Genomic DNA, 13075 nt, shown 5'->3' with positions numbered 1-13075 from the left:
TTAGAGAGCAGCGAAGCTTGAGGAGCTGGGAAAGCCTAGAATATCCAAAGTGGAGTTAGTGGCCATGATGATGAGATTTCAGGTGAGGGGCTTATCCTGGGCGAAGCACCCAGTTCTGAGTTCTGGGAATTCAAATCTTGCAGAGCTGCAGATGGAAAGTGGCCAGTTAGCCAGGAGCCATGAGGACCTGTACCAGCGTGGGCAGCCGTGAGCAGAGGAGGGGACGTGTAAGGGAGATGAGAAGGAAGGTAGAAACAACCAGACCTGGCGATACATCGGAGATATGGGATGAGTGTCTTGGAGCTGGGTGACTGAGAGCTGGGTGATAGCCTAGACAGTAACAGGGAAATTCAGAAAGAGGACGGTGGGAGGGGAAGACAATCCATCCTTAATGGTATTCATGTTTTTTTTTTTTGGTGAAACTCCAAATATCTCTAGTTCATAAATTTTATTATTTAAAATTTGTACAGAAATCAGTAGCAGGTATTGATGATGCAATATGCATCTTAAACCTGTTTCATAAAACACTAATACTTGTTAATGAATAGAAGAATTACCAGTGTCTACCATTGTTCTTGAATGCTTGGTTTTATCAGGTAAACTGTTAAAAAATTACAATTCCCTCCCCTTCTCCCAATATCATAACATGGGAAAAGGTATCTACTATCTGCTTACGTCTCAAATTCTTACTAAATAGCACTATTTTTCCTATTCACATCATGTTTGATATTGAAAATACAGGTAAACCATGTGACCTTGGGCAAGTCACAACCCCAATTGCCCTCCAAAAAGCAAAAAAAAAAAAAAGAAAATACAGGTTAAAAGGAGCTATTATTTTGATGAAATTTAAGATCTAAAGCACAAGAACCGACTGTATTCTATACTAGATCTTAGATCTCTCTATAATGACCTACATATATAGCCGATACAAAGACATTTTCTGGCGGAGGTGCTGAAATGATTTTTGTTTCTGGTGTGTGGTGAGACAGCTTGCTTCTGACTAGTGCAGTGACTCAGCTACTCTACTGTGTGGAATTAATTACCTCTCATATGCAAAGTACATTAAGGCAACCATGGTCCTATCACATGGGTCAGGAAATCCAGAGGTAAAAAATACCCACAGGAATCAATCTGATGTGTGATAAAGGAAAGTTAAACCAGGTTTCCCTCTGAATATAAGTACACCATCAAAGACTGTTTTGGTAACCTGCAAGATCGTTGGTTGTTCCAAGAAAGGAAGGAATAAAATTTTTTTTTTTTGCTTTTTTTTGGAGGGCAATTGGGGTTAAGCAATTTGCCCAAGGTCACACATCTAGTTTTTGTGTTAAGTGTCTGAGGCCGGATCCGAACTCCAGGGCCGGTGCTCTACTCACTGCACCACCTAGCCGCCCCATGGAATAAAACTTCTTACATTAAAGTCTATGCAGTTAGATGTTGCAGTAGGTTAGAGGACCAGACCTGGAGTCAGGAAGACCTGAATTAAAATCTGGTCTCACACGCTCCCTATCGATGTGACCCTGGGCAAGTCACTCAACCTCTGTTTGTTTCAGTCTCCTCAATTGTAAAATGGGAATAATAAAAATTGTAAAGCACTTAACACAATGCCTGACATACAGTAGACACTATATAGATGTAAGCTGCTTTTATTCCAATGCCTGTGGGGCCCATGGAAATGATCTCAGTTTCTCAAGGCCTATGACAGCTTGACCCAAACTCTGGCCGTTCTCACCAGCCTGAAAAGGCTTTTTAAGCTCAGGGCTGCCTAATAAATCACCATTGTCTGAGCCCTAGCCTTGCTAAATCCAGAGATACTCATTCCTGGAAGATTAGAGGGAGTTTCCACAGTGCTAAAAATATTGAAAAAAAAAATAGTAGATTAAACTTGGAGCTGGGATATAAGAAATTAAGATAGTCCAAATGTACAGGCCAGGAGCAATTACGTGAGATGTCATGAGTGAGAGCTCTGAGCGCACCATCAAGGAGGGACCAGCCCACAATGAGCAATTGAGTGGATTATATAATGTCCTGGTTGAAACATTAAATCATGTTGAAAGTGCTGAGTTTCTGGAGAAACTACATGAACATTCAGCAGAAAGGTAACATGACATGATCAATGCTTTGTCTAATAAAAAAATAGAATGCTAGGGTTGTGGGATTCTGCAATGACAGTTCCTCCAGTATTTTCACTACCAAGAGAGAAGGCATTTGGCTTTAGCCTGTTACATCCTGTTCTTTGTGGGCAAGAAAGATCTGAGCAGTAATTCTCGGGCACATATCCCGAGTGTTATAAGCAGGTGACAGGTTCTGTCAACATCCCAAATTGAAATACAGTCACTAGAACATACACAAACATCCCCTCTGTAAGGAGTGACTCTCATCATTTTTTCAAGAAGACACATTTAAAAATACTTAAAACCATACAATTTTAGTTGTGATTTGGAATCAAAGGAACTGGAACCCTGAAGCTGCTACTTCCTACTGGTGTGATTTTAGACATCACAAGCACTTGAGGACTTAGTTTCCCCATCTGTAAAAGGGTAGGGAGAAGGGGCTTGGATTGCATGATCCATTAATGCTATGTATTCTACCATTTGAAGCATCCCTTTCCATTTATGTCTTTCTCCATTTATTAGTTCTTCCTTATGTTGAACCCAAATCTGTTTGCCTGTAGTTTCCCTCTGTGGATCCCTAGTTCTGTGTTCTAAAATGACATGCACATATACATGTGTGTATGTATGATACACACATACACATACATATATATGTATACATGCATACACGTATGATCTCTCTTAAATGAGACAGACCTTCAAATATTTTAAGACACCAAGTCTTGACTTTCTTTGATAGTTCTCTTTTCATGGTTTTGAGACAATCTTATCATCTTGGATCCACCATCTCTAGACACATTTCAGTTTGTCAAACCACTGTATGTATTTCTATGTTCAAAAACTACTCTGTTCATGTGTATCTTAGGAAAGGAAAAAAAAGGGCCTCTACACAAAGCCAGTTATAAAATTCATTAGAAGCCTATTTCAACTCCATTAAGAATTCCATTCATCATGAAAGTGGAGGAAGTATGTAAGAGAAGTTATGCCACTTCTCCTGGTCCAGTTCCTTATTTGTAAAATGAGAGGGCTGGACTGCAGTTCCTTTTAGACTGAAAGCAATAGTCTTGTGATCTTGGTTACCAGGAAAAACCTTTTCCTAACTGGAAGAGAAAAGGCATGTTCTATGAATGCATGTTGCCTTTGCTTTTAATAAGTTTTGTTTCCTCTGGTAACGCCACTTCACATTTCCAACTATTCTCTCCAGCTTCTCTCACAGCTTCCTCTCCCTTGCCCCCAGGTCCTGGTAAGGGAGTCAGAATGGTCTTTGCTCCCTTTTGTCACTTCCTGACTCTGTTTATCTCCATCACCCAGTAACTTCTCCTTTCAAGTCCTCTCCATCAAAATTTACTCCCAAATTAAATTATGATGGTTGTAGTAAATTGAATTCCAAGTCATTTCTTAAAGAGTTTAGCATTTAGTTTACCAGTTTTCTCTCCTCCCCAACTGCTGCCCTTATACTTTGCTGTTGCTTTTGTTCAGTTGTGTTCAATTCTTTTTTTTTTTTTTTTTGCTTTTTGGAGGGGGTAAGGCAGGATAATTGGGGTTAAGTGACTTGCCCAACGTCACACGGCTAGTAATTGTTAAGTAACTCAGGTCCTCTTGACTCCAGGGTCGGTGCTCTATTCACTGTGCCATCTAGCAGCCCTGTGTTCAATTCTTCATGACCCTGTGGACCATAGCACGGCAGGCTCATCTTCTGATGTCACATCTTTTAGCCTTTTAATACTGTCCATGGGGTTTTCTTGCCAAAGAAATGGAGTGGTTTGCCATTTCCTTCTCCAGTGGACCACTTTTTGTCAGAGCTCTTCACTATGACCTGTCCTGGATCACTGCCTTGTTGTGACAGAGGGGCTTACCTAGCTCAGTGAAACTATGAGCTATGCCATGCAGGGTTGCCCTTATACTAGAGGACTTTAATATACACACAGATATCACTCAAACTCCTTACCCTACAAATTCCCCAGCCTCCTTAAGCCCCATGACCTACTCTTAAATTTTGTCACACATAGGGATGGCCACACACTAATTCTCTCCATTAACCACAAGTGTTCCACTTCCCTAATTAAAATCTCTTGACATTCCGTTATCTAACGATAACCTCTTATTGTTCAAACTCTCTATGTCTCACTCCTCCTAACCTTAATCTTCACCCTTATTCAGAAAGTGCTCTCTTGGGACATTACCTTTGCACTGACTTCACTTTGTTTCCTCTCCAGTCTTAACCCAGCAGTTAGCCATTTCAACCCTCTAGTTTTCTCTGCCTTTCTACACATTCCTCAAATGTTGTGTTGATGCTATTTTCTTGCCAAACCTCAGCCCTGGATCACTGCCATCATCTGCCTTTTCTACTCCATCCAACTCAGGACTTAAGTTCAACTTTCCTTGCCTTAATGCAGAGGATTTCCAGAGTTATATATCCAACTGAAGTCTTTCCCTTGAGCTCATCCCACATCACTAACCGACTATTGGATATTTCAAACTGAAATATCTTATCTTAGATGATATCTTAAGCTCAACATGTCCAAAGCTAAACTCATCCTTCTAACTCCTGTACTTTCTTATTTCTATTAAAGGGACCTACATTCTTCCAGTATCCAAAGTTCACAACATTGGCATCATCCCTGATCCCTCCCTCTTCCTCAACCTACATATCCAATCAATCAATCAATCAATCAGGAAATCTTATCATTTTTATCTTCACAATATCTTTCTCATCCAATCCTTTCTCTGGATTATTGATTGATACTAATAATCGAACAGATTATTGATTGATACTAGCAATATAATAGACTCTTGTCTGGTATTGCTTAGGGGACCTCCTTTAATGAACAAATAAGAATGCTCTATGACTAGCATATCAGTTTTCATAAATGACATTATAACATTGTTTGAGAGGGTCTTGTGTCCGCTGTATACTGGCTGTGTGACCCTGGGCAAGTCACCTACTTGTTCAGGCTCTGAGATACTCTCTAAAACTATAAGTTGAAGATGTCAGTGCCTTCTCTTCAACTTATATATACATACATATATATGTATGTATTTTTAAAAAGCAATTGAGGTTAAGTAACTTGCTCAAGGTTACATGGCCAGTTATTTTTGTGTGGGTGTTAAGTATCTGAGCCTGGAACCGATCCCAGGTCTCCTGACTCTGGGGCCGGCACTCTTACTCACTGCGCCACCTGGCCGCCCCTGACTTATATTTGAGAGTTTCCTTCCCTGGGAGTTTCTCACCAATGAAATCATACCTTTTGCTCACTTTTAAAACATTTTCTGGGAATGTTGTTTGTGCTGTTGTTTTCAGTTTACATTATAGTGTAAAGACAAATTTCAAATTTGTTTTGAATTAATACTAATCTTTAATTTTAATAAAGTCCAGATTAATGAGGTGATTTGGTCTATAGTTTTCTTTTTCTGTTTTGACTCTACTACCTAAACTAAGGTATCAGAACCACTCCTGAATTCAATCAGTGGATTGATATAGCCACACCCAATAATTTCACAAACTCATTTCTTGCTGAGTTGGGATATTCTCTTGGTGTTGGGGATAGAGACATTCCAAAGCTCCTAAGACAGGAGTTCTGTTCTGACTTCGTGGGTCAACATCTAGTACCCCTATCTCTGCTCCATGCATTCCCATCAGGCAGGCAAATAAATAGTAAGCTGGGAAGCCAGACTATTAAATACTTAGGTGGCTAGCTGAACTCTCCTTAGCACTTTTACAAATGCAGAAGTAATAATTATAGCTATTTATAATGGTTTCTCTCTGTATTGTCTCATTGAATACCTAGAATAACGAGATACTCTATGAGAGATAGGTACTACAGATGCTATGATTCCCATATTATGGGGGAAACTGAGGTCTAGAATGACTCAATACCTTACCAACACAGCTATTAGGAATTTGAGGCAAGATTTAAATGCAGCTCTCTCCTGAGTTTTGGATCATTGTGCTTTCTATTACCCTGAAATTACACTCAAAAAATTTTTTTGGACCTCTTTTATAATTTAATTGTCAGAGGGAATTCCCAGGTGAGGAAATTCTTTCTACCAGGGTAGATTAGCATGTACTTTGTAACTTGATAGTTTTAGAGAACTATTTGAGGGCATTGAAAGATTAAGTGACTTTGCATATGGGTCAAATAGCCAAGTATATACCCAAGGTAGTACTTGATTCCTGCCTGACTCTAAGGTCAATATTTTATCCACTCTGTCATTTTGCCTCTTTTCAGTTCAGTCCCTTTACTCAGATTTTCTTGTGTATTGTCTGTCTTTGTGTCCTCTTAATCTAGGCTCTCCTAGATAGAGCACTGGGTTTCTCCTCAGATACTTGCTAGCTCTGTGACTCCAGCAAGTCACTTAACCACTACCTGCCTCAGTTTTCTTAGCTGTAAAATGGGAATAATAATAATAATAATAGCACCTACCTCCCAGTATTGTTGTGAAGATCAAATGCGATAATATTTGTAAAGCCCTTAGTTTTACACAGCATTATCTGGCACATAGTTTAATAAATGTTTATTCCCTTCTCCCCTTCCCTGTAATCCCCGTAAGAGGTTTTAGTCATTTTTTAGTCATGTCTGACTCTTCGTGACCCCATTTGGGGTTTTCTTGGCAAAGACACTGCAATGGTTTATCATTTGCTTCTCCAGTTCATTTTACAGATGAGGAAATTGAATAGGTAATCTAGTCTATCAAGGGGTCCAGACCTGCAGCTTTGGGTTTACATGATTGAGTTCAATCTTGGGGGTATCTCTCAAAAGTCTTTCTTTTCAATTCTTTTGAGGTCTCCCTTGGGGACTCTAGAATTTGACCTATTTTCATGAATTATGCTAAATTCCTGGCCCAAATTTCCAGAAGAGAATTCCTGAACTAAACAGAGAACTTTGAGTGCTGATGCTATGTTATAGACCAAATAGCATTTGGAGCTCAGGTGGTAGAGGACAGAACCATGATGTGAAGGAGTAAATCCAGATCCTGTTACCTACTAAGTGAGTTTCCTTATGTGTAAACTGGTGACTGAACTTGATGGTCTTAATGGTCCTTAACCAGTGCTAAATCTATGATCCTATAAGTTGACAATATTGGTATAGTGAGAAATGGAATAGCTTCACTTTATTTTCTGGAATCCTCATGGTAATTATGGTCCTCAAAGGATTTTGTGAAGCTATGGTTGGAGACTTCACATTTCCATTGTAATCAGAAAGCAATTTTTTGTTTCAATTGTGCATGAAAATACAACACACTTTAAAAGGGAAAATGCTAACTTGAGGACTTGTTGACCATTCAGGGTTGAATGACAGAGATGTTTCAATGGTAAAAGTGACTTGAGGATATTTGTACCACCTTTCAGTCCCTTTGGAATTGAATGTTGATGAAAAGTCTTATCTACAAGGAAAGATAGAAATCTCTTATGCATTAACAAATTCTGTTCTATAGAATCTGAGATTTGGAAGGGACCTTAGGCCAACGAGTCCAACTTTACTACTAATGCAGCAATTCTCTTTGAAACATTCTTGAAAGGTGGTCATCCATCCAACTTCTCCATAAATGAGCCCAGTAGCTAGGAGGAAGGCTGCTTCATTGTTGGGTGGTTGTGATTGGTTAATTGAAAATCCTTTCTTCCATTGAACAGCAAACTACAGGAGTATGGTTAAGTGGATAGAACTCTGTATCTTGGGTCAAGAAGACCTCTGATATTTACTGACTGTGTTACTCAGAACAAGTGTCTAAGCTTCAATTTTATCATCTGTAAAAAGAAGGTAATAGTATCACCCATTTTTACGAGGGTTGTTTTCAGGTTAAGTCAAGTAAACAAGTATTTTTTAAACACCTACTATGTGCCAGGCCCCTTTTTAAGCACAGAGTGTACAAAGAATGGCAAAAACAATCCCTGTTTTCAAGGTTCTCTTAAGGAATTCACATTCCTATTAGGGGAGGTGATAACAAATAACTATCTACAAAACAAGACATGTATGAGACATAATCTCAGAGGGAAGACATTATATTTGAGGACTGAGATTTGAAAAATGTCAGGGAAGCCATGAGGCGGAGATTAGGGGGGAGGCGAGAATTCCAGGAATGGGGGACAGCCATTAAAAACGCCCAGTATAGGGACAGTGTCCATGCAAGGAACAAGTAAGAGACCAGTGTCTTTGCATTGAACAGAACCTGGAGGTGAATAAGATATTGGGAGACTGGAAAAATAGGGATGAGTGGGTAATGAAGGGCTTTAAAAGCTTCAATAGAGGATTTTATATTTAATCTTGAAGGTAATGGGGAGTTTATTAGATGGGGTCTGTGTGTGTGTATGTGAGAGAGAGAGAGGGAGAGAGGGAGAGAGAGAGAGAGAGAGAGAGAGAGAGAGAGAGCGCGCGCGCTGGTCAGGCCTGGCCTTTAAAAAGTTCAATTTGACAGCTGAGGTCAAGTGGGATTATGTGTGGAGCTGTATGTAAATGTCTATTATCATTATCATTATTATTAATTTCAATGGTATTCCTAACCATTGATCAAAGTTCTGTGCTCTGAAGTAATATAGGATGAGGCTACTCATTCTTCCCAGCAAAGATGAATTTGAAGATTGCTATCATACAACCTATCCAGGTATATCAGGCTCTATTTCTATCTCTATCTCTTTCTCTCTCCATGTCTCTGTCTCTTTCTCTGTCTTTCCCTCTGTTCTCTCTCTTTGTCTCTCTGTCTTTGTCCCATCTCTGTCTCTTTTTTGTCTCCTCTCTCCAATTTTGTATTTAGTTATCTGCTTATTAATTATAGCTCCCAGCAGAATATAAGTTCCTCAAGGGAAGAGGCAGCTGTCTTTTTGCCTTTGCCTTGCCTAAAGCTAGGTGACACAGTGGATAGAGTGCCAGGCCTGAAGTCAGGAAGGTGACTCTTAATCTAGCTGTGTGGCCCTGGGTAAGTCACTTAACCCTGTTTGCCTCAGTTTCCTCCTCTGTAAAGAAAGAAATGGCAAACTGCTCTAGTATCTTTGCCAAGAAAACCCCAAATGGGGTCACAAAGTCAGAGAGGACTGAAATGAATGAATAACAGCCACCTTGCCGATAGTAAATTCTTAATAACTGTTCAATTGAATTGTTAAATAAATGAATGACCATTAGACTGTACCTAGAGGGCCACAATCTGTGCCTAACTTCCTTTTCATGGCTCTTAGGATGTCACCGTGTGCATATAAATGTTCATTATATCACATTAAACTATTCTTCCCTAAGAGAGAAACTGCCCTGGGATTAGGCAGGCTCTAGCATTGTCCCACATGTATACCATATTCTTTCTTGCCCTTCACTTTTGGTTACAGTCTTCTTCCATCTACAGAGTTTCCTTCTTCCCTTTCATTGATCCAAATCCTTCTTATCTTTCCGGTCATGTCTCAAGAACCTCCTCCACGAAGGGTTCCCTGATTACTCTACACCTAACTTGCTTCTTGAATTTGTAGCTGGTATTTTAGAAGTGTAAGGGCATCCTCCTAAAGAGTTAGCTGTGGACGCAGAGAGACTTGAGTTTAGGACCTACCTTGGACAGGTATAGACTCTGTCACTGTGGACAAATTACTTAAACCTCTCTGGGTAGTCTAGGCAACTCTCTAACAGAGTTGATAAAGTAGGTACTCACCTGCTTTGGTACAGTGTGTTCCTCACCTATTATTGCCTATACCAATGAATTCACAGGTCCAGGCTCTATCCCTATAACACAATTTGGTACTTAATCATACTTTAATTGTTTCTGTAGGACAGTGTTGTTTCCATAAACTGGATTAAGCTCCTTTTATCTTTCGAAATCTCAGGCATAGCTAGGTCCAGGTGTTTTAAAAACACCTAGTAAATACTTATTGATTGATTCGTGGGGAGAAGTGGACTGATATCAACCCACATCTGGGCCAATAATTCAATGAAAAATTTTACTCACATTGCCAGAGCCTTTCCCTATGATGAATGAATAAATAAATGAATAGATGAAAAAAAAAAAGGTTGTGTCTGGTACATGCAAAACACTGTGCTAAGTGTGAATATACCAAAGATGACAAAAAAAAGCGCTTGCCGTCAGATGGGGACAGACACATGGAAGTTATGGTTTTAGCTGTAAGTCAGATGGAAAGGTCCCATAGTCCTCACAGTGCAGTGGCAAAGCAGGTGGTAAGTGTTTCTTTTTTATCAATGGATGATATCATGGCAGGTTTGAACTTAATTTCAATATTACATTACGTAAAATTCTTAGCCACCTGCCGAGAAATTTATGAAGGTGAATTATTAATTAAATTAACATTTATTTTGTGCCTATTAAGTATGAAGTACTTTCTAGGTTGGGAGATGCAATGACGGAATAAGGCACAGTTCTACATGCTCATGATTTATCATCTAGGAGGATTTCCGATTCTTTGATCTTCCAGTTAACCTATCTGATCCCGGACCCTGTTATTTCAAGGCTCTGATCTCAGCAAGGTGATATGTCTTGAAGCTTGTGAATTAAACTTAGCCATTTTAATGCGTTGATTTGATCACATGAGATCAAACTCAGGTGAGATTTTGCCTCAGATTTGCCAACCAGCTATTCGCTTCAGTAAAGACACAGAAGTGATTTAAATGTTGGACCCTACAACAAGTTTAGCAAGTCATAGCATGTAGGTGGCTGCCTACTCTTTCGGGATGCAGACCACTTCACAGATGCTTATATACTTCATCTAGCCTGTTTCTGTAATGTGTCAACCCAATTCCCCATATTACTATTCCTTACTTTAAGTAATGTCAGTTCTATCCCTTTTTTGCCTCCCCCAAATTCAGACATGATTGGTGGTAATATATTATTGACGATATATTTTTTGGGTTATAAGTGAATTTGTTTCTAGTAACTTTGTGCAGCCAATTCCTAGTTAAATACCTGGGAATTTTTTTTTTTAAGGACCTACCAATCTAGCTCAGGGAGGCAGAAATGACATATATGGACTAATTAAAGAAAAACTAATCATGCTCATTGGCCACTTCTATTCATAAAGCCATAGAAAGACAAAGGGGAATAGAGACACAAGATTATGCAGCCCAGCCTCTCTCCCTCTCCTAGTCCCTCGATTCTCAGATGAGGAAACTGAGGCCCAGAGAAAAAAGTAGAACTCTGATCTGTTTTTTGTGGGTTCAATTAAATGAAAGAAGGAAGTGTTTGTGGGTCTTGAGGTAGAGCAATGCTGACTTCCAGTTCTTTCCACCAAATCTTCCTCGTTTTACAAGTCATTGTCGAGAACACTAAACCACCAGGGTGAACCAGGGGAATCCCAATAGACAGCTGTTGCCTTCAAGCAAGCTTTCGTTGGGTCACTGGTGAGGAGCTTTCTGGGACATCTTGGGGAGTAAATGGAGGGAAATAGGTCTATCAGTAAGTAAATGAGCCAGTGTTCTCCTGAACTGCTATTTTATTTTCTTAGTAGTATAACTAGAAATTTTTGGACACACACACACACGAGTATGCACACACACGTCAGAATGGACCCCTTTCACCCTTAATAGCAAATGTTTCAGAGGCAATCAGAGGCTTCCGAGGTTATTTTTATATCAAAAGATTAGCAGTGAAAGGAGAAGAAAGTCTCAACTCACACACTCCAAGTCTTCCCCATACTTGGCCTTTCCAAAATGAGTATGTAAAGCACTCCTGTTTAAATGCAAACTCACTGTTTAGGAAAGTCATCAGTCAGAAGAACTGGCATCTGTTGGGGCATCTACAAACAACAGCTACACAGGTGTCATTGGGAAAAGTTGTTTTCCCTCAACATACCCACCTCCTGTTTCCCCCGCCCTCCCATCCCCAATTACTTCCTGGCTGAAGCTGGTGCCTGTCCAAGGGGAGGCTCTGTGCTCTGTACCTTGCCTCCCCTCCTCACACTGGCATTTTGTGTGGGGCAGAATGAGGATGCGCCAACATGGGTAGGTTGTGTGATCTGCATTGCCAATCTTAGTAAATCCTCTTTCCTCCCAAACTCATCTAGACTTCCCCCTATAACTGTAATTATGAGCACCACTATCTTTCCAGTTACCTAGGTCCACAATTTCAGTGTTATCTTCAGCACCTCACTCACTCTCACCACACATATTCAATCGGTTTCCAAAACTTGGCATTTCTACCTCCTACTCTTTCCAGTTCTTTTCAAATCTATCCCCTTGTCTTTATTCTATTCATTTCTCCATTGGACTTTTTCAGTAATTTCCTAATTGGTCTCTGCTTCAAGTCTCTCCCTTCTCCAATCTAGCCTTCACTTAACTGCGAAAGTGATTTTCTCAAAACACGGTTAGTCGATAAACATTTATTTAGCACCTACTATATGCCAGGCACTGCACTAAGTAAACACTGGAGATACAAAGATGCAAAGCATAGTCTCTTCTCTCAAGGAGCCCACAGTCCAATGGGGGAGAAAACATGTAAGCAACTGTGGACAAGCAAGACATGGAAAGGATAAATTGGGAGTTACTAGGAGAGGGAAGGCATTGATGTGAAGGAGGATCGGGAAAGGTGTCTTGCAGAAGATGGGATTTTAGGGGTGGCTAGGTGGTGCAGTGAATAGAGAGCACTGGCCTTGCAGTCCAGGAGGACCTGAGTTCAAATCCGGCCTCAGACACTTAACACATAAACTAGCCGTGTGACCTTGGGCAAGTCACTTAACCCAAATTGCCCTACCTTCCCCCTCCAAAAAAGCAAAAAAAAAAAAAAAAGATGGGGTTTTAGCTGGGACTTGAAGGAAGCCAGGGAAGACCAGAGGTATAGAGGAAGGGGGAGAGCCAGAGAATCACTCCCTTTTTCAATAAACTGGAAAGTTTTTCTGTTGACCCTTAGGGTCAACTATTATTTCATATTTCATAATTCATATTTCATAGCTCATCCTTTTAAAATTCCAATCTTGGGGAAATTTTATAATGTATATAATTGTTATGTATTACAATATATGTATATAGTTTGTAAGTAAATTTATA

Source organism: Petaurus breviceps, unplaced genomic scaffold (genome assembly GCF_028583685.1).
Source record: "Petaurus breviceps papuanus isolate PSGF00001 unplaced genomic scaffold, PetGlider_PUasm1.0 154, whole genome shotgun sequence".
NCBI classification, from domain to species: domain Eukaryota; kingdom Metazoa; phylum Chordata; class Mammalia; order Diprotodontia; family Petauridae; genus Petaurus; species Petaurus breviceps.
The sequence above is the reverse complement of the archived record's forward strand: the minus strand, read 5'-3'. Positions refer to the sequence as shown.